This window comes from Ceratotherium simum, chromosome 20 (genome assembly GCF_057802395.1).
Source record: "Ceratotherium simum simum isolate JZ-2026a chromosome 20, ASM5780239v1, whole genome shotgun sequence".
NCBI classification, from domain to species: domain Eukaryota; kingdom Metazoa; phylum Chordata; class Mammalia; order Perissodactyla; family Rhinocerotidae; genus Ceratotherium; species Ceratotherium simum.
Window position 1 is genome coordinate 7,922,723 of NC_141919.1, and position 21,893 is coordinate 7,944,615.

Here is a 21,893-nt window from a genome sequence, read left to right on the forward strand (position 1 = left end):
TGACCCATAGCAACAGAAACATTTTATATTGTGTTCCAGGAAACACGCACATGCACAGACACTCACATGACACATATGCTTACATTTATTTACTTCATCAAGCAATACTCACAACCTGTGATGTACTATGATATATTTTTTGTTATATTTAAATTTTAAAAAATTCTGGTTGTGACCCATTAAATTGATTGTATGGCTACTGTGTTATAACTTGCCACTTGAGAAACACCAGTCTAGTGCAGTCACTTTATTTTACAAATGAGAAACAAGCTTGGAGAGGTAGACTTGTCCAGAATCATGCAGCTGTAAATAGTAGAACTCAGAGCTACAGCTCAGATCTCAGACTTTTAATCCAGTGATCTATCCACCATGGCCTACTGTATATCTAAGTGTTTGTTATTGCTCTTAGCCTGTTTGCTCTCAGGACAAAATAGTCTATTTATATCTACTAGATTGCCTATCTAGTTGAAACACTTTGAAGGTTACAAATGTCTTTTCCCTAAATGAACTACTAGATGGTAGTGTAAACTGTTCTGATGGTGGACTGTTCAACTGAGCCAAGGTGGATTCAGATTTGTATATTTGCACCCTTAACTTATAATGCTTTATAGATTGATATTTCTCTGTAGATAAGCTGAGCTTTATGCCCATCCTGAAGAAACTATTTTACATGATTTTACAAGCAGGATACATTTTGTTATTTGGCATTTCTTTTTTTCATCTGTGTGGAAGAGAGATTTAGAAAAACAAACACACATGTGCTTCCAGTATCCCCAAAAGGGCCCTCTTGTTTTGTATTCAATATATTTTTTTCCATATTCTTATTTTATAGGACTTTAAATAATCATTTTCTGTTATTTCTATTATTCCAGATTAAAAACTAAATTTCTTTTAGTGTGAGAAATTTATGTGGGCCCTTTTGGGTTTGAAATAAGTGAACAAAACCCCCAAACAACTTTATCATCTCCTAAGAAAGAAAATTAATATTCTGCTTTATAAGATTTTTTTATCCTTAGTTGCAGCAAGGTTGGCAGAGTGATCTATGCATGTAAGAGGAGCTTCTGAGGAAGGTGAGCATGAAGACAATGCTGTTTGTTGGGGTTTCAGGGTTAAACAGGCTGAACAGTTGAGTCCTTCCTCAACCATACCATTCTCACAGCTTAAGTTGGAAGAAAAAGTATCAGATGGCTATCCTTGACCTTTATTCTTTCTATCCCTCTTTCCCACCTGCTACACAAGTTCTCCTTTAAAAAAAAATGAATTCAAGGATGTAGGAAAGAGAGGAAAGGATAAGAAGTGTGATAGTTAATTTTATATGTTAACTTGGCTGGGCGATGGTGCCCAGATATTTGGTCAAACATTACTCTGGATGTTTTTGTGGGGGTATTATTTGGATGAGATTAACATTTAAATTGGTGGACTCGGAGTAAAGCAGATTGCCCTTCATAATGTGGGTGGCGGGCCTCATCTGATCAGTTGAAAGCCTTAATGGAACAAAGACTGACCCTTCTCTCCCACCCTCCCCCAAGTAAGAAGGAATTCTGATAGCAGACTGACTGCCTTTGGACTCAAACTGCAATGCTTCCCTGAGTGTCCAGCATGCTGGCCTATGCATCATCTTTTGGACTTGCCAAGCCTCTACAATCATATGGGCCTATTCCTTAAAATAACTCTCTCTCTCTCTGTATACATACATACATAAATACATATGTATACATGCATACATATATATACATTCATCCTCTTATTGGTTCTTTTTCTCTGGAGAACTCTAATACAAGAAGTAAAGGGATAGGTTAGATGGGGGCTTCAGAATGACTAACCCAGCTTACCAATTAAAAAGTCAATTAAAGCATATGGAAAGACAATTAGAGCACTGCTGTTCTTTCCTCTATTTCTCTCCCACAACTTCCTCTTCTCTCGAGAGGAAGCCTTGAAAAATGCAGGGACTAATTCTGTTTTCTGCATCATTGTATCCTCAGTGCTTACCACAACTTTTGCTACATTCTGGACTCTTGCTAAGTATTTGTTGGTTGAATGAATGAATGGTTAGGAGTCTTAATTGTACAACAGGGGGAAGGACTGAATGCTCAGTGTCACAGGAGCATGAAAATATACGACAAGTTTGGGGAATGATGAGCAGTGCAGAGTTAAAGGTGTTTGGGGATAGGATGGCTAGAAATAAATCTGGAAGTGTAGCCTGTTGAGAATTGGGACTTTATCCTTGTGAGCAGCAGGGAACCATCAGGCAATTTTAAGGAAGGATTATATCCATGTTTGCCTCTCAGTATTCTGATTCCCAGGATTTTCTGAAGTATTAGCAAAGCTCAAAGGCTTATATTTTTATTTTTCCTGAAGTTTAGATTGTCTTAAATCCAAATGTGTTCTCTTGCCTCTGCCTATTTTAAGTCTCCCTAGTTAACTTTTTTTGTCCACTGACATAAATTGATTAAAAAAATATGGGTCTTGGATTGATGTTGAATCCTGGGTTTATCACTTAGAGGACTTATGATCTTAAGCAACTGCTTTACTACTTAGCAGCATGGTTTCTTCAACTTTAAATGCTGGCATAACCCCATGTTGAAGTGTTGAAAGCATTTCCTTTAAGATCAGGGACAAGAGGAGAGAGTCTATAATCTTCTTTCTTTCAACATTGTATTGAAGGTTCTAGCCAGTGTGATATGGCAAGAAAAAAAGAATAAAATATATAAAGATTGGAAAATTAGTCCATAGGTAAATTATTAGAATAGTAAGAAAGTTTAGCAAGCCTTTTGGGTACAATATAAATATACTAAAAAGTCATTATATTTCTATACAATAGCAACAGAAAGTGTAATTCAATAAAATTTACAATAGCATTAAGAAATATTAAGTTCTGGGGAGACACCTAACAAGAAGTGTCCAAGTACTTTATGGCAGAAATTAAAAAACTTTATTGAAAGACATTAGAGAAGATCTCAATAGAGAAATGTACCATGTCTATGTATTAGAAGACATATTATTGTAAAGATTTTACTTATGTGAAGTGATCTACAGATTTGATGCAATTCCAATCAAAATCCCAATTTTATAAACACAGTGAGCCAATTCTAAAATTCATGTGGAAATGCAAAGGACTAAGAATAGATAAGCCATTTCTGAAGAAGTATCAGATTGGAGGACTTGCTTTATCAGAATACTAGATATCAATATTTATAAAGCTATTAGTTCAAAGATAGACAAACAGACTAATGGAACAGAATAGAGAGTTAAGCAATAGATCCATGTATATATGGAAACTTAAAGCAAATCAGTGGGGGAAAGAATGAATGTTTGGATAAATGATGCTGGGATAATTGATTATCCATGTGGTAAAAATAAATTCTACCTGCATTAAGATTTAAACATGAAAATCAAAATTATGAAATTGTTAGAAGCAATATGGAAAAATATCTTACTGACTTGGAGTCGGGAAGAATTTCTTAAATAAGATACAAAAAGCATGAACCATAAAGAAAAAGATTTATAACTTCCGCTATGTTAAAATTAAGAATTTCTGTTTACCAAAAGACAGCACAAAGAGTGAAAATACAAGGCACAAACTGGGAGAAGACATTTGCAATTGATAAAACTGACAAAAGGTCAGTATCTAGGATATATACATAACTTCTATACATCAGTTAGAAAAAAAATCCATAGAAAAATGGGCAAAAACTTGAAGAGACATTTCATAGAAAAAGAAAGCTGAATAGCCAATTTACCTATTAAAAATGTTCTACCTCATTAGTAGTTAAGGAAATGCAAATGAAAACCATAATATAATACCATGTCCCCCACCCATGAGACTGGAAAAAATGAAAAACTCTAACAATAAATAGTGTCGGGGACAATATGAAGCAAGAGGAACACTTATACTGTGGGTGGGAATGTAAATTGGTATAACCACTTCAGAATAAAAAAAATTATAAAAATACCCCATGATTTATCAGTCCCACTTAAGAGAAATTCTTGCACATTTGCACTGGAATACATGTGAAGGAAGTAGAGGAATGTTCATAGCAGTGCAGTTTGTGATAGCAAAACACAGAAAACACTCAAATGTCCCTTGACAACTGTAAGCCTCACTGTTCACGAACATGGAGGAAGGATGGTATGACTATCCCGTGTGTTGTATAGTTCACGAACAGTGTCTGCCATACCATCTAACAGGAAGATTCAAAATAACTCCAATTATTTCTTAAACCTAAGAAATGATAACACAGTCCATTATAGTCTTTCTTTTTTCCTTTCAGTTTAAAAATAATGCACAAGTCTTTAGGGATAAAGAGTATGATGTCAGTAGTTGGCTATAAGAAAGGAATAATTTGCTGAATTGAACCTCTGCATTCTGGAAAGTCTAGAGTGGGTGTAGTATACAAGACTTTAAAAAACATTTTCAAGACCAACCTTGAAATCAATTTGTCAGTCTCTAACTTGCACACCTACTTTGTTTTAATTTTGAAGCTGACTTATACCCTAATAAATTGAGACCACAAAGGCCATGCAGAGGGTGTGGTCAGTTGTTTTTGCAATAGTAACAGCCTGAATGCCTGAGCAGACTGCTTTTTCCTCATAGCTAAGCCTACTTGAGTAATTAATACAGCAGCTGCTGTAGGAGATGTTCATTCCCCATCCATCAAATCATAATGGTTTTCTAGTGAAGGCAGTAGTGCCAGGGTGAATGTTTTCTCTCTATAGCTCACAGTTATAAGCATATTTAACAGTGCCTTAAGAAAGCCTAATTTTGCCAGCATCATTGGAATATTTGAATCTTGCCCATCTTTCCCTGTCCAGCACTCATGTAGGAACTACTTTTTTTTTTTTTCCCAAGAGAAAGAAAGAAAGAAAGGAAACCCTGTGGGGAAAAGGGATACTTGGAGTGGGGGAAGGGAGTTGTATTTCATATTCTAGGGAAAGAAAATACTGCTGACATTTTAGGTTGTCATGTTAGGCAAAACAATAACCCCAAGAAAACAGTGAAAGATTGAAGGGGTCAGACACACTTGGCTTCCAGTGTGTCACTTACTAACACTTACTTCTGGGCTGTCACTTGCTAATTGGGCTGTGATGCTATATAGCATTGAGAAAGCTGCTTAATCTTTCTAAGCCTTGGTTTCTTCATTTATAAACTAGACGGAGTAATAGAGCCACCTTGCAGGATTGTTATGACAATATGGTAATGCATGTAAAGCATGTAGCCTAGCACATGCTGGTGCACAATAAACCTTAGGTTGGGGAGCCCTGGGTCCTGAGCTTAGTGATCCATTTCATTTGTCAAAGGTTGTTCTGAAAGTGTTTTTATAACAGTCTTTAAAAAGTCTCCATACTGCCAAGTTTATGCTAGAATTTAAGCTGCAACTTTGTGGTTATTGGCTCTGGAAGGTACAATGATGAAACTGCTCTCTCACTGAAAATGTTAGGTAACAGGAAAACAATTATGGTGCAGATTTTATCTCTGCGAATAATGCCTCTGAGTTCCAGAGTCTTATATATGTAGGAACTTGTTTGATATCTCCTTGTAGATATGTCAGGTATCTCAGACTCAACTTATCCAAAATGGAGCACTTGCTCGTCCATCCATGAATCTGTTCCTCTTCAGATTTCCCCATCTCAGTAAACAGTGCTTTTGTGCATCCAGCTGCTCAAGCCAGAAACCTGAGTCATTCCCAAATCCCTTCATCCCTTGCTTCTTAATCCAGTTCATCTCCAAGTGCTATTTAAAGCTCTGCTAAATATGTCTTCAATTGGTCTACTCACTCCCATCTCTACTGCCATCACCCTAAATCCAAATCATCATTTTTTAAAACCTGGATTACTGGAATAGCTCTCCAACTAGTCTCTCTACCTCTATTCTTATTCCCCCTCCAATCCATTGGATCTTGTCATCTTCTTGCTCCAAAGCTTTGGTGAATTCTCCAGCAAAAATGGGCTTATTTGGGATCAGTAAAGAATTGAAGTCAGAGGTCTCCAACTGTGGCAAGCCATGTGCAAGTCCCCAGCAGTAAGGGGAGGAAAAACTCTTTTAGAGAGGGGAAGAGGAAGTTGGGAGGGCTATTGTAAACAAACAATCCATTGGAGGAGACTAGGAATTTGAAGTGTAGTGACTTTTCATTGGCTGAGTTGTGACAGTCTCTCATTGGCTGAGCTTTTTGCTAGTCAACAGGAAGTCTTTCTTGTTGGGCTCTGCTATGGACGTAGGGCATGAGAGCTCCACCTTCTGGCCTCCTGACTCCATTTTAATGAGGTTTCTGTTTATTAATTTCCACGATATACTCCTGTTAACAATGAAATGTCATAAGGAAATGAGGTTTTAGGAAAATTGATTCTGCTGCCCTGAACAAAGGTCACAGACAGAAAAAAATTCATCAATAACAAATATGAAAATATTCTCTCGTTATAGTAAGAAAACAATACCTTTTCTAAAGATGCTTTTTGCCCTATTTTCTGAATGTAATTTTCCCAATCTGCTGTTGTTTTTTGTAGAAAAATTGCTTACGCTACTGTTTTTTTTTCAAATGGAAGTTTTAAATTTTATGTAATCTGAGCATTTGTTCTTTTGCTTTATCATTTCTTTAAAAGATTTTAAGCTTAGGAAGTCATCCTTGGTTTGAAATTCACTGATCTAATACCTTGTTTGAGTGGATATTTGAAAAAGGATGTTTTAAAAATATTTAACTTTGTAATGTATCTGAGATTTATTTTGTTATACACTATGAGGGATGGGCCTAAATTAATCTTATTTCCCTAAATTCCTACCCAGTTATTCCTGCACAAGTTAACAAATAGTTCTTCCTTTCTGTTGATGTCACTTTTATTTTCTAGCAAACTCTTATTTGCAATAAAATCAATTTCTGGACTATCTAGTCTGTGTTCTTTATCTATATATTTTTTCTTCTTTCAGTAGTGTCTTAATTATCAAAGCATTACATATATTTAAATATCTAGTGTGGCTAGTCCCATCTCATATTCTTCATTCAAAATTTTCTTTGATAAACTTGTCTATTTTTTCTTCATGAGAACATCAGAATCTAGTCAGATTCTCCAAAATTTTCATAGAATGTTGGATTTTGTGTAAATCATTTTGAGGATTGTAATGAATTTGTCTAATTCATTTGCGTATGAATTTATGCAAATTTTCAGTCAACTTTTGATGTTTGTTGACTATAAAGCACCGATAAGAGTCAATGAATTCGCCTAAAATAATTACAAAGACATTTTATCTCAGTTGCCTCCTTCATTTGATCAACTTAGATGTACAAAATAGCCAAATTGAATTTAATTCCATTTTTGCACCTAAGTGTCCGTTTGAGATGTAATCCAACAATGAAATATCCAGTGTCTGGCCTCAGGGAGCAGAGTAGAAAGGATTTAGAAACTCCTGAAGGGTAATTCCCATTTCAATTTTTATTTTAACTTTCAATTCCTTAGTATTTCAAAGGGAAAACTATGATCCCTGCTGCAAGGATCTTTGAGTGTTTATAAATTTTTTTTCTCACTTCCTTGCCCTGCTCATGCTGGTGATATCTGTACACCTGGTTCTCTCAGCCCTGGCTAATTCTTAGTACTCTTGTATCTCTCCTGACAGCAGAAAGCAGTAATCAGACAGGTTGAATGATTCAATGGAAAGTTAATCTGATCTCATCTTAGCCACTGTGTAATAAGCAACCTGCTGTGAACTAGAATTGTAATGCTGAAATTATCTGATTCCTGCAGGCCTCTCTCCTTTCTCTGCCCTGGTGAAATGACTGTTAAAGAATTTAAAGCATGTAAAACATGGTAAACATTGATTTGTTGACTTGGCCATTGAACTGGACATCTTGCGTTCTTGTAGGTAAAATTAGAGTGTCACAGATTCTTGATTTTATCTATAAGGGCAAAGCATTTAAATGTGTTCACTTAAGTTGCTTTTTGATGCAGTAATGTCTTATTTTCCTTTAAACTTGACTTCCAGAGTTGAACTTAGATGTAAAAGCAAAATAAAACAAAACAACAACCAAAACAAAGGAATCTCTGTCAATAGAACACTTTACCTGCAAAGATTGATGACCTGAAGAATAGAGTTGACATGATGTGATTGGTCAGTTCACTGATCTGAAGGAAAGGAATCCTTTATTTGTGGCTGGCTAAGGAAGGCCAGTTACAAAGCAGAAAAGCTGAGAAATTGTAGGCGAAAGTAGAGAAGCAAACAGAAGAGAGAAAAACTGGACATAAGAAAACTGTAAGGAACAGAAGAAACAGCAACCTTCAGAGTTGGTGACGCCAAAGTTGAAGAAGATTATGGTGACCACTGTCACATTGCTGGCTCCCAATGATCCACATCTCCCAGTATTTGCCCTTGTGTGGTCCTCTTTTTTTGAACATGAGTTGGGACTGTGACTTATTTTAACTAACTGGAAGTGGCAGAGTAATGCTGTATCAGTTCTTGATCTAAGCCTTAAGCTCTGCTTTTGTGCTCTTAGGAGCCCTGATCTGCCTCATAAGAATTTTGTTACCTGCCAGAGCTATGTGGAGAGGCCATAGGAGAAGCCACATAAGAGGGAGAGGCCCTGACAGAAAAGCCCAGCCATCCCAGTGTCCCAGCCAAGCCCAGTCCCTTGTGGGCCTACCAACTGGATGAATCCACGTGAGTGACCATTGGCAAGATCAAGAGAAGAGTCACCCAGCTAAGCTCAGATTGTAGAATTGTAAGCAAATAAAATGTTTATTGTTTTAAGCCACTAAATTTTGGAGTGATTTGTTATATAGCAAAAGATAGCTGCTGGTATGACAATGGAGGAGAAGAGTAGGGATCAAGACCCAGTGACTCTGCTCTCTGGGGCGGCATTGTGTAGAGTGAAGATGCAGGCCTGGGACCAAAGCAAACTTGGTTCAAATCCTTACTTTGTCCCTTTTTAGCTCTGTGGCCTTGGGCAAGTTATTTAATCTCTCTAGGGCTCAGTCTTATCTGTAAAATGAGAAAAATATTTCTTGCCTCACAGGATAGTTAAGAAATGAAATGAGTGAAAGTTTGGGTCACATATTAAGTACCCACAAACAATAGTTCTATTCTGTTTCCTCCCTTTGGTTCCCTCATTCCCTGAGGGGATGAAAGTGATTCAAACTACATTAACTCTGAAGGGTGGTCTGGGACTTGCTAAAGGCAGTTCTGTCACAGGTCAGTTTTGCACTGTGTGTGTGTATTTGATAAACATTCATTGTGGTTATAAGAGGTAAACTCCTAAAATAGAAGTGATGGATTTTTTGAATGATGATAGGTTTGGGGCTATTGCAGGAGTCCATGCACACTTGTGTCTATGTCCCAACTGGCTACACCTGCTCCTCTGGAGGACCACAGTTGTTTATTAGACTAAGCTTCAGTCATCAGGGAATGTTGAAGTTGCATTCAGCTTATTTTATTGCAGAAGGCATGAAGGCATAGACTATTTCCATTAGATTTTCACAAAAAAGCCTTATCGCAATAGTTTGTAAAGTTCACTTAGGCAAAAATGGCATATTTTGAGGCAGTGCTGGATAAAATTTGGCACTTGTTGAGGCCTTGCCTGATTTAGGGCCCTGGAAAGAAAGAAGCCCCATATTGGGTATCCAAATTATATTAAAACTGTGCAAACACCAAGTTCTCAAGCCTTCTGAGAGAAAACACACACACAGACACGAAAGAAAGGATTAAGGAGAAAAGAACAAAACCTGCCCTGCCTCAGTTTCCAATTTGTAAAATGAGAAAGCCAGACTGGAAGGTTCTCCAAGGTCACTTCCAGCTGTGTGTAGCAGACCTCCCAAATACTGTGCCTGTATTAGCACTTTGTGGACAGTGAGATTAAAAACACTGGTTGCTCTCCAGCAAAACTTAATTGCAGAGCCTAAACTACAAAAAGAATCAGAATACTTGCAGATTATGTTTTTTAATTGTTTTTATTGTTTCCATTTTATTTTAAAATAGAAATGAAAGCCAAATTCCTGCACACGTTTCCTTGCCATACAACTGTCCTAGCAAGTTAACCTAAAATAATTTTCTAAAATGCATTTTTCATGAGAAAGGTAGATCCCTGAAATTTGTCTTAGACATTTTTTTTCCTTCAGACCTCTTATAGGGCTTCAATGTCAAGAGCATGGCAAAGGAATACAGCTCAGTTAGCAGTTACCTTGTGTTGGTCTAGCTCAAAGTTGTTTTTCTCTTAGTAGCTTAGGAGAGCCATTCAAATGCTTTGATCCTAGTAATAAAAGTTCCAATAAATGGGGAGGGTAGGTGAATGCCCATGTAATGGTGAGCCTATTAAAATGGCCATATCCAAATCTTATGCAGAGTACATTCTTATCAGGGACTCTGAATAAGGGGAGGTCATCGTGGAAGAAAGCATAAGAAAATAGAGTTAAAGTGACTCTGGAAGTGTCCTTCCTCTCTCTAAATTAGGTCCCATGATTCTAGTGGACATTTGGTTTTGCCCCCTCTCATGGTGAGAGGGAAAGATCTCCCCAAAGTGTCCCTGTGTGCTTCCAGAATGCTGACTTGCCCCCAGGCTTCAGAGTGGAGCATGTAGATTAGACCACAGTTTCTCGAACTGTGGTGAAGGACCAGTTTGCCTTCTCTCCCACACCCCCATCCACTGTGAATTGATACTTGTGAAAAATACAATACAAATGAATCACTGGAAAAATGACACACAAAACAAAGACATACCAAATATAAGCCTCAATTTTTTTTTTTTTTGATGAGGAAGATTAGCCCTGAGCTAACATCCATTGCCAATCCTCCTCTTTTTTGCTGAGGAAGATTGGCCCTCGGCTAACATCTGTGCCCATCTTACTCTACTTTATATGTGGGATGCCTGCCACAGCATGGCTTGATAAGCAGTGTGTAGGTCCGCACCCAGGATCCAAACCCGTGAACCCCAGACTGCTGAAGCTGAGTGCACAAACTTAACCACTACGCCACTGGACCAGCCCCAGGCCTCAATTTTTATTATTAGATTTAATTACTCTTGTCAAATTGCAATAAAAATTTCTAACCATCCTTAATTTCTATACTTATCTTGTTGCAGATGGTAACGAAAATGTGGGAACAGGCACTGGTCCATGGACCACACTTTGAGTAGAACTGACTTAGACTAGGCTAATAGTATTCTCTGGTGTCCGGTAATTATTTCAGGGGCATTCTTATGACCTGAGCTTGTCCCATTCACTTGAATGTTGGGACTTTAATGGGGAACACTGGGACAACAGTTCTTTGTTTTTCCTGACTGGATGCCATCTTGGGACCACAAGAGAAGTGGTTTGAGAATGAGTTAATACTAAGAAAGCAGAACCAAAGAATGGTCAGTCAGAAGCTGAATCTACTCCAATTTTATGGAGAAATATAAGCCAATAAATTAAAAATTTTGCTTAAGGCAGAATTTATCTGGTTTTCTATCATCTGCAAGAGAAAGAGTCCTATGAGTTACAGTGACTAATGTGCATATTTCCCATGAACTCTCAAATCAGCTTCTCTTTTGCCAGTCATCTTTCCAAAACACAGATCTGGATATACCATTCTTCTGGTTATAAAAACCTTAGCTTACCATTGCCTTCACTACAAGTTCAAGCTTCTTAAACTGTCATTCAAAGTCTTTCACAATTGTCTTCTACTTTTTCAGCCTAAGTTTTTGCTACTCTCATCCTTAGGCACATACCCAATGCTTTAGCATAACCAGATATCTACTTTCATATATGTTACAAGTTTGCTCGTGATCCCTCTGGCTGGTTTGCACTTCCTCTTCCCACACCCTTTTCTGATTTTCTAGAACTCAAGAATAGAACCTTGAGAACATAAGGTGTTCATTATTTTTAAATGTTAAGCATTACACGTCACCATCATTCCTGCTGATTAAAGGGCTAATTTTGAGAATATTGGCAGGAGGGCAAATTGATGCGCCCAGACATTTGATAAAAACTGCATGTAGACCCCAAAGATCTCATTTCATAGGGAGTCTAACATGGTTATACTACCAAAACCTCAGAAAGCAACAAGCTTAGACAAAGTGTGACTTTTAAGTTATTGCAAAAGTGAATAAGAAATAAGAACATACATTCATACCAAAACATATACACAAATGTTCACAGCAGCTTTATGTGGAAACAACTGATGAACAAATGTTCATCAACTGATTAATGTATAAACAAAATGTGGTATATGCATCAAATGGAATATTACTTGCCATAAAAAGAAATGAAGTACTGATACATGCTACAACATGGATGAACCTTGAAAACATTATGCTAAGTGAAAGAAGCCAGATACAAAAGGCCACGTATTGAATGATTCCATTTATATAAAATGTGTGGTGGCCGGCCTGGTGGGGCAAGCGGTTAAGTGCGTGCACTCTGCTGTGGCGGCCTGGGGTTTGCCGGTTCAGATCCCGGGTGCGCACCAACGCACTGCTTGGCAGGCCATGCTGTGGTGGTGTCCCATATAAAGTGGAGGAAGATGGGCACGAATGTTAGCCCAGGGCCAGTCTTCCTCAGCAAAAAAAGAGGAGGGTTGGCAGATGTTAGCACAGGGCTGATCTCCTGACACACACACACACACACACACACACACACACACACACACACACACACACACACACACACACACACAAAATGTAGAATTGAGAAATCTATAGATAAAGCAGATTAGTGGTAACCTAGGGCGGGGAGGCGGAATAAGAAGATTGAAGGGTGAAGGCTAAGGGGAACAGAGTTTCTTTGTAGAGCGATGAAAATGTTCCAAAATTTATTGTGGTGATAGATGCACAACACTGTGAATATACTAAAAGCTGTTGAATTGTACACTTTTAGTGGGTAAATTTTACAGTATGTGAATTATGTCTTAGTAAAGTGGTTTTTTTAAAAAAGAAAGTATATTGGAGTTTTATTCATAGTTGCCAAAACTGAGAAGCAAACAAGATGTCCAAGGTGAATGGATAAACCAACTTTGGTGCATCCAGACAATGGAAGGCATGAAAAGACATGGAGGAAACTTAAATGCATATTGCTAAGTGAAACAAGCCAATCTGAAAAAGCTACACACTGATTCCAACTATGTGAGTGACATCCTGGAAAACGCAAAACTCGGGAGACAGTAAAAAGACCAGTGGTTGCCAGGGGTTAGTGGGGAGGATGGGATGAATAGGTGGAGCACAGAGTATTTTTAGGGTAGTGAAAGTACTCTGTATGATACTATAATGATGGCTACATGGCATTATATATTTGTCCAAACCCACAGAATGTACGACACCAAGACTGAACTCTAATGTAAACTATGGACTTTGAGTGATAATGACGTGTCAACATAGGTTCCTCAGTTGTAACAAATGTCCCACTCTGGTGCTGGATGTTGATAGTGGGAGAGGTTGTGTGTTTGTATGTGGGGGGGGGGGACATAGAGGAACTCTGTATTTTCTGCTCAATTTTGCTGTGAACCTAAAATAGCTCCAAAAAATCAAGTCTAAAGAAAGAAGGAGAAAGAGGAGGAGGAGGGGGAAGAGGAGAAGGGGACAGTGACCTCACAAGGCCCATCTCACTTGGGACCAACTCTGAAGTTTTCCCTGACCCCTCTCTCCTCTCCCTCCAGGCAGAATTAATTGCCCCATCATCTGTGTTTTCATTGTGTTATTCCTACTTCTTTTACAGTTCCTATCTCTTTATTATAGTTGTTTGCGGGTCTCACTTACTGAACTGTGTGACCTGCCCGAGGGCAGAGGCAATGCCTTATTTTGTTGATATTTCCACTAGAAATACTACACAGTAGAATTCAATAAAAGTTTGTTGTGTGAATGAATGAAGGACATCGTACAGCTACTGTTTTAAATGCAGTTTTAGAGGATTTTGCCCCAGAATTTGTTCTTCTCCAGGCTTTTTGGTATCCTGCAAACAGCTGCCTCCATGTGGCTCATCCCAGGGACAGTGGTCAGGATGTGAGAGGGCTGTCCCTAGAAAATTGAGAAAGTATGAGAGTCCTAAACTAATGACTTCTCTCTATTGAGTCTCCTCAGCAGCGTATTCTTCTAGTAGAGCTTGTGGAAAACACTCCTCCTTGGAGACATTATAACCAAGTGCAGTCTGAAATCCGGGACCAGACTTCTGTGGTGACGTCGGTCAATTGGGAAGATGTCATGGGCTTGTGAGGAGGAGATTTTGTTCTCTGCCACCTCTGCACGGCTGCCTGAAATGCTCTGGTGAGAGCTCTATTACAGGGCTTAGGGGTGAGATATACGTAAAATGTGTGAAGTGTCTTCCTGGAGGGGTGACATTTTAAGTGTTATTATTCATTTATACCTCACTGAGAGTCACATGAAATATAGTTCTTAATAGCAAGTTTTAAGAGGACAATAGACAAAACCTATAACAACACTGGTTCTGAGAGTGAAAAGGAAAAGGTACCTAAGAAGTGACAGAATAACAAATATAGCTTTTCTCTACTTCCCAAATTTGCCAGCATTTAATGGAGAAAGTGAATATTCTTAGCCACACAAGTGCTTTAATTTTAGGACTTGGGCATTCTTTTTATTTTAAGAAGCCACTTATTAATATTGTTTAAAACAGAAACGTTGAGGATGTAGGGGATTTAGTAGTCAGGGCTCTGCTCCTCACTTGCTGAATGATCCAGGGAAGTCCCTCACGCTCTCTGAGCTTCAGTTTTACTCATTGATAGAAGGGGCACAATAATACCTGTCCTGCTTACATCCCAGGGGGGTTGTGAAAATCCACTGAGATCGCTGAAAGTAAAATGCTTTATAAATTAGACACATAAGTTTATTATTTGTAGTTGATGTTAGTGCAGGAAGGCTAAGTGCCATGAACCTCTCCTACGAAACCCCAGTGGAGTTTATTTATGGTGGTACAAAAAGAAAAAAACCACCAAAAGTTATAACTTTAGTATCTTGTTCCTTGTTCAGAAAAAGAATCTTATTAGCATTTGGGGAAAAGCTTTTTTATTGAAACTATTTGTAGGTTTTAACTTAAGGCACACAAATGTATGTTAAGGATATCTAGCCAACACGTGTTCTTTTAAAAAAGAAAAGCTTTTCTTTTTTTCTCAGGATTGCTTTAGCTATTTGGGGTCTTTTGTTGCCCCATATGAATTTTAGGATTCTTTGTTTTATTTCCATGAAGAACGTCATTGGGATTCTGATTGAGATTGCATTGAATCTGTAGTTTGCTTTAGGTAGTATGGACATTTTAACTATATTTATTCTTCCACTCCATGTGCATGGAATATCTTTCCATTTCTTTGTCATCATCGATTTCTTTCAATAATGTCTTATAGTTTCCATTGTATAGGTCTTTCACCTCCTTGGTTAAATTTATTTCTGGATATTTTATTCTTTTTGTTATGACATAGAAATGCAATTGATTTTTGTAAGTTTATTTTGTACCCTGCAACTTTGCTGTAGCTGTTGATTATTTCTAATAGTTTTCTAATGAATTCTTTAGGGTTTTCTCTATATAAAATCATGTCACCTGCAACCAGCGAGAGTTTCACTTCTTTATTGTCTATTTGGATTCCTTTTATTTGTTTTTCTTGGCTAACTGCTCTGGCCAAAACCTCCAATGCTACGTTGAATAGAAGTGGCAAGAGTGGGCACCCTCGACTTGTTCCTGTTCTCAGAGGAATAGCTTTCAGTTTTTCATTGTTGAGTATGATGTTGGCTGTGGGTTTTTCATATATGGCCTTTATTATGTTGAGGTACTTTCCTTCTATATTCATTTTATTGAGAGTTTTTATCATAAATGGATCTTGGATCTTGTCAGGTGCTTTCTCTTCATCTATTGAGATGATCATGTGGTTTTTATTCCTTATTTTTTTAATGTGGTGTATCACATTGATTGATTTGCGGATGTTGAATCATCCCTACATCCGTGGTATAAATCCCACTTGATCATGGTGTATGATCCTTTTTATGTATTGTTGTATTTGGTTTGCCAATATTTTCTTGAGGATTTTTGCATCTATGTTCATCAGTGATATTGGCCTGTAATTTTCCTTCTTTGTGTTGTCCTTGTCTGGCTTTGGGATCAGGGAGAAGTTGGCCTTGTAGTACGTGTTCGGAAGTGTTCTGTCGTTTTCAACTTTTTGGAACAGTTTGAGAAAGAGAGGTATTCAATCTTCTTTGACTGTTTGGTAGAATTCTCCAGAGAAGCCATCTGGTCCTGGACTTTTATTTTTTGGGAGGTTTTTGATTACTGTCTCAATCTCTTTACTTGTGAGTGGCCTATTCAGATTGTCGATTTCTTCTTGATTCAGTTTTGGGAGGTTGTATGAGTCTAAGGATTTATCCATTTCTTCTAGATTGTCCAACTTTTTGACCTATCGTTTTTCATAGTATTCTCTTATAATCCTTTGTATTTCTGTGGTAGCCATTGTAATTTCTCCTCTTTCATTTCTATTTATTTGAGCCCTCTCTTTATCTTAGTGAGTCTGGATAATGGTTTGTCAATTTTATCTTCCCAAAGAACCAGCTCTTTGTTTCATTGATTCTTTTTACTGTTTTTTTTTGGTTTCAATTTTGTTTATTTCTGCTCTTATTATTTCCCTTCTTCTGCTGACTTTGGGCTTTGTTTGTTCTTCTTTTTGTAATTCTGTTAGGTGTAGTTTAAGACTGCTTATTTGAGATTTTTCTTATTTGAAGAAAAGCTGTTCTGTGACCATATTTGTTAATTTGTATCAGAAACTGGAGAGGGGAGACCTGCAGAGATCCCTTTCTGAGGAGTGTTGTGTGTTTGAGCAGTTATCACCCACAGTATCTGTCCCTTCTCTGATCTCTTCCGGAGATTGCTTGGCACTTCACAAATGCTGCAGGGGACTCTCCTTTGCAGGCATGTAACTCTTGACCTGTGTAGAGCTTTTCCCTAAAACCGCACCATGAGGTCCTTAAGGACAGAGACCATGACTTATAGGTATTTTTGTCTCTGAGTTTCCAGCAGCAAATATTTATTAAATGAAAACTTGGCTGCGGTTGCATATCAAGGTGGGAAGTGGTGCCTCTTGGCAGATTTTATCTTCAAGGCAGGGTACCTGTTCCTGCATAATTGAAAAAAGACTCTGCCGGGCATGATGGCTGTCTTACCCTTTCACAGGAGATCAAGTAACAGTGCTGGACCATGGGTGTCAAATAAAGGGCATCACAGTTTCAGACAGACATAAGAAATTAGGAGACAGGTCAGAGGACAGCTGTCATGAAGAAAAGGAGTTTAGAAAAGAATACATAGGAAGAGGGGCAGGAAATATTGGGATTATTTAAACCTGACGAGGAGCCTGAAAAAGTGTGACAGGTAGTTGATTTTTGAACATATGTGGGAATGATTGTATAGAGCAGAGCTTCTCAACCTGTTTTCGTGGCAAGGCACTGTTAGGAAAAGATTGTATTTACAGGGCTCACAAGGGCAATCAGGTGAAGCTGCTCAAGACTAGATTCTGCCCTAGGCTTTGACACTCCCAGGTCCCACCCTGCCACCCAAGGACTAAGGGGATCAACAGCTTAGTACAATGTAACCTATCCCAGCCTTTGGGGAGTGTTATGGATGGAATGTTTTGTCCCCTCCAATTCATATGTTAGAACCCTAATCTCAATGTGATGGTATAAGGACATGGGGACTTTGGGAGCTGATTCAGTCGTGAATTGTGGTTGCTCCTTCTGTTCCTGTGCTGCCTGGTGGGGATTCCATCTTACCAACCTTCTGGAAAACCAAAGACATCCAAAAGGTAAGGAACCCTGAGCAAGCCCCCAACAGGGACTCTTTATTGCTGTTTCCATTTCTATTCCCACATTTATAAAATAAGTTTGGTTGGCTCAGAGAGACACCTAAGATAGGAAATCTGAGGACAGAACATCCTTCTAGGGGAATAGGCCAGGCAGGGCTGGGGGTTCAGCTGGGACTGTTTCCCTTTGAAGCTCAGAGACCACCTGGGTGTGGTCGAGGATTCTAGGATAAAATACCAAACTCAGTGATTCTGCAGTCCTGGATTGCGTTATTTAGAGTTTGGGATCTCTGCAGGAGAACAGAGTTCCCAGCACTTGATCATGAGTCACATTCCCATGTCAGGCATCACTCAACCAAGGCTCCCTTCATGTTGGGCAGATCAGGAGAGCAGGGCTGAGCCTCTGAGAGCCTCTGAGCAGAGGCTGGAGCCCGAGGTCTGTCCCAGGACACAGGGTCTTATCTGAGGGGGCACAGACGTGACTGTTGACCTTAGATTCTATGCCCTCCTTAAGCAGAGGACTTCTCATTGAGAAAATCAAGTGTGAACCTCATAGATAAAAATCCTTCTTTGAGTCTTCCAAAGAAACAAAAATTGAAAATATTTTATCACCTTTAAATATTAATGAAAGGAAGGAACACAAAGTTCTATTAATTAAAATAGAGAGTCATATTCTTGGGTAGTGGATATCTGAGTTTCCTAGAGAGAGGAGTGAGAGAAATGAGCCCCAGCCCCTCCTTCTTTTCTTTTTGTTCTCAGCGTCAGGGCAGAGCCAAGAAGAGAAGGAAAGGTGGAACATCGAGAGGTAAGGTTCTGTCTGTTCCACCTGAGCTCTCCAAGGGTGACCCTTCCTGTCCCTCAATGAGGTCCCAGATCCATGATCTCTGAGGATGTCTGTTGCTAGATACCGTCCCTCTCAGAAAACAGAGCCCTCAGAGGAGAGGCTCGTGGGAAGGCAGTCAGAACCTGAGACACTTACCAGATTCCTGCTGTGCCCACCCCTGGGCATGAAGCAGTGATGTACCTGGGCAATGGGTGTTGCCCAATAGGTGGTCACGTGAGATGTCAAGAGTCAGTACTTCTGTCTCCTGACCTTGTGCAAGTACTTTGACTTTCTGGATGATCAGATTCCTCCTTGAGGTAACCATTGACCTCTGTGCTTCACATGGTGGTTTTGAGCATCACATGAGATAATGTATATGAAAGTACTTTATAAATGAAGCAACATACACATGTGAACCTTGATATCATCATCATTGACCATTTGACCTCATCTACTAATTCTTGGGGCTTTCAGAGTCTAATATCCCAAGAGTCACCTATAAAGGGACTCTTGTATAACACCTGCTTCTACCCACTCCCTCCATAACCCACTCTCCCGGTTTCTCAGGTTGGAGACATTACCAGAGAGAAGCAGCGGACAAAAGGAAGCTGACTTCTATTCTGAAAAGGTGACTAGTCTTTCCTGATCCCTCTTTAGCACGTTCTATACAATTCCAGGGATTCAGTACAGTCTGTGTCATGGGAGGGTGTTTCCATAGGAATGGGTATGTGGATGAAGGCCTTGGGGTGAGGGCTCTTGAGTGTATTGTGAAGTGATGGATGTGGGGCAACGTGAAGGGGCAGCACGCTTCAGGTGGCCCCTCCCCTGCCAGGCCAGCAGGTCCTCTTTCCTTCTTGTGGGCCTGGCTGCAGCTTTGTACCTTCTGTCTCCTACAGTCCCCTGGGCCAGCATCATGATACCACCTGCTTTCATCAACTGTTATGTCCAGACCCCTTCTGTGAGGTGTGTAATAGCACAACTGCTGAGGTCAATCGGCTGCTGTTCCTGGAGGACCTGGAAGATGATACTCCCTCTGTGTCTTCTTTGGCTTCCACAGCTGCTGTGACTGAGTCATCATTCACTCCGTCCTCTGCCTTCTCAGAAGTCCCTCCAGGAGACCTAATACCAGCCCCTTTGCCTGAGCCTCCCACCCCCCGACCAGTCTCTCACCTAACCCAATGACCCCCTTAGCTGACTTTCTTTCACCCTCACCACCGGGTCACTCTCTGCCACCAGAAACTTTTCCTCCCTTGGATTCCAAATTCCCAGGGGACCATTCCCCACCCCAACCCCTCGCCTTTCCCCCTCTCCCACCACATGACACTCAGACAGTGGATCCTGTTCTCCAACTAAATGCCACTTTATCTCTGCATACCATCTTCTCTTTTCATCTCACTCTTTCGCAAGACATCAACCCCTTATCATATTTGTCGCAGAAAATGAATCCTACTGATTCATTGGCTTGTCATTATGTACCATCAACCCTGTCTGTTTCACCACCACCAGACCGCCCTTTAAGTGTGATTCAATCTAAATTGGTTTCCATCTTATTGAAGCCTGTTCCAGAGAACTCATCTCCAGGTAGCCCTAGTGGGTTGTCCACTTATGTGCCAACAATCAGAGGCACTGAAAATTCAAGTCTGTCAATTTCAGAATTCTAGTGGCAAGCTCATGCCAAAGACTTGTTCCCTTCCACCTTGGCACCTTATGATTTCAATCAAGAGTTTCTTGCCCTCCATTCTTCAGAGGCCTCTTTTGGGGGAGACCCTGCAGCCAGCCTTGTAGAGCCTGGTAACCTCCTGTTTCTCAGCCCTGATTTTCTGGCACTCCTGGAGAGATAAGTCCAATAGAGGAGTTATTTCCTGATGTTGAAAGAAAAGGAAAAGAAAAAGGGTTCTTTTCCAAAACAACTTATGGCAGACTACCAACTAAATTCCTCAGGGAAAATGTTATAGGCAACTGATAAGCTAATAACCATGACTTGGCACTCTCCCTTCCTTTCTGGAGCAGCAAAGGCAAACCAAAGGAGCTACACGTGCACCAGCAGCCCCTATATCCTAAGACCTCAGAGGATTGTTTACAGCAAAAACATATCCAGCTCTTCTGGAGTCTCCCATCTCTGCACAGCAAGTCCTTGCCCTCTGCTGTCCATATCTCAGGTGACTGTTCCTCAATCTTCATTTTCAAGAGAATCTTGAATGCCTCCATGGACCAAGAATCCCAAGTACTTCCCCATCCTCTACCTTTGTCCTTGCCTGAGATCCAGGCTCAACCCTTGCCTCAAACCCTGCCCTAATCCCAGTCCCTGTCTCTCACTTAGGTCCAGCTCCAGGCCCACCTTCAGTCCCCACTCCCAATCCTATCATCCAGTCCTCTATCTCAGATTAGCATGTGCAGAGTATGTTTCCATAGACTGAAGAATGAATCGGAGTCTCTTATCTCACCTGAAATTCAACACCTGGAATGGAATGTGTTGCATAAGCAACAGGAAAGTTTGTGGGGTTTACCTTCTGTGGTCTAAAGATCTCCGGAAGACTTTTGTCCTTCAGCTCCCAACTCTCTTACCACTGGGCCTCCCAGGCCCATGTTTCAATCTCCATCCTTCCTGGAGAGTTTTTTCTCAGTGATGAGCTTCGGAAGAAACTAGAGCATCACTTTTGAAAGAGGCTCATCCAACACTGGTGAGGCCTGCTCCGCAGGATCCATGAGTCTCTGTCACTGATGATGCCTCTGAGAGATTTCTCAGACTTATCTGATTTGGAGAGCAATCATGGACTCTCATATATCTCTGTCAACAAAAATCTAAATGTTCAGTTGAGCCAAGCTGGAAGCTTCTCTGAGTTGGGCTCAGAAATGCTTCAGCTAGTGAAGGACGTGGGGAAGGATCAGGGACATACCCCAGAGAATGGCCCAAAAGATTATCTGTTGAGTGACCCAGAGAGCTCTTCAGATAAGAATCTGGGGTATGACTCTGAGAAAGACCTAAATAGTCACATAGCAAGTCTGTCAGGGAAAAATTCAAGGGCCTCAGGGGGGAGTCTAGATCAGAAACAATTTGAAAATGTCCTGAAAGTACATTTGAGCAAGAAGTTGAAGGAAATCAATGAGGGTTGGGTCCTTGGGACTGTGCATAGTTCACGTTATGCTATCAAGCAGACATTGCTGCTTTGTGTGAAACTGCACAGCCAAAGAAAACAGAGAAGTTTGCCACCATCAGTGGGTGGGGACTACTCCCTCAATACCTTCCTTCACTGATTCCAGTGTATGGCAGATGCTGGAAGCCCATATTAAAAGGTTTCATTTGAGGATGGTGTGGGGCCTTCCCCACAGGGTCCTTGA

General features: G+C 39.9%; 2 pseudogenes across 1 annotated transcript in view; one reads left to right on the plus strand and one right to left on the minus strand.

Moving 5' to 3' along the window:
* The window catches only part of LOC101395310 (tumor protein D55 pseudogene), a 59,539-nt pseudogene that overhangs the window by 19,454 nt on the left and 18,192 nt on the right, over positions 1 to 21,893 (minus strand). The window lies entirely within an intron of this gene.
* On the plus strand, positions 20,944 to 21,809 carry LOC147914347 (spermatogenesis-associated protein 31D4 pseudogene; annotated as a pseudogene).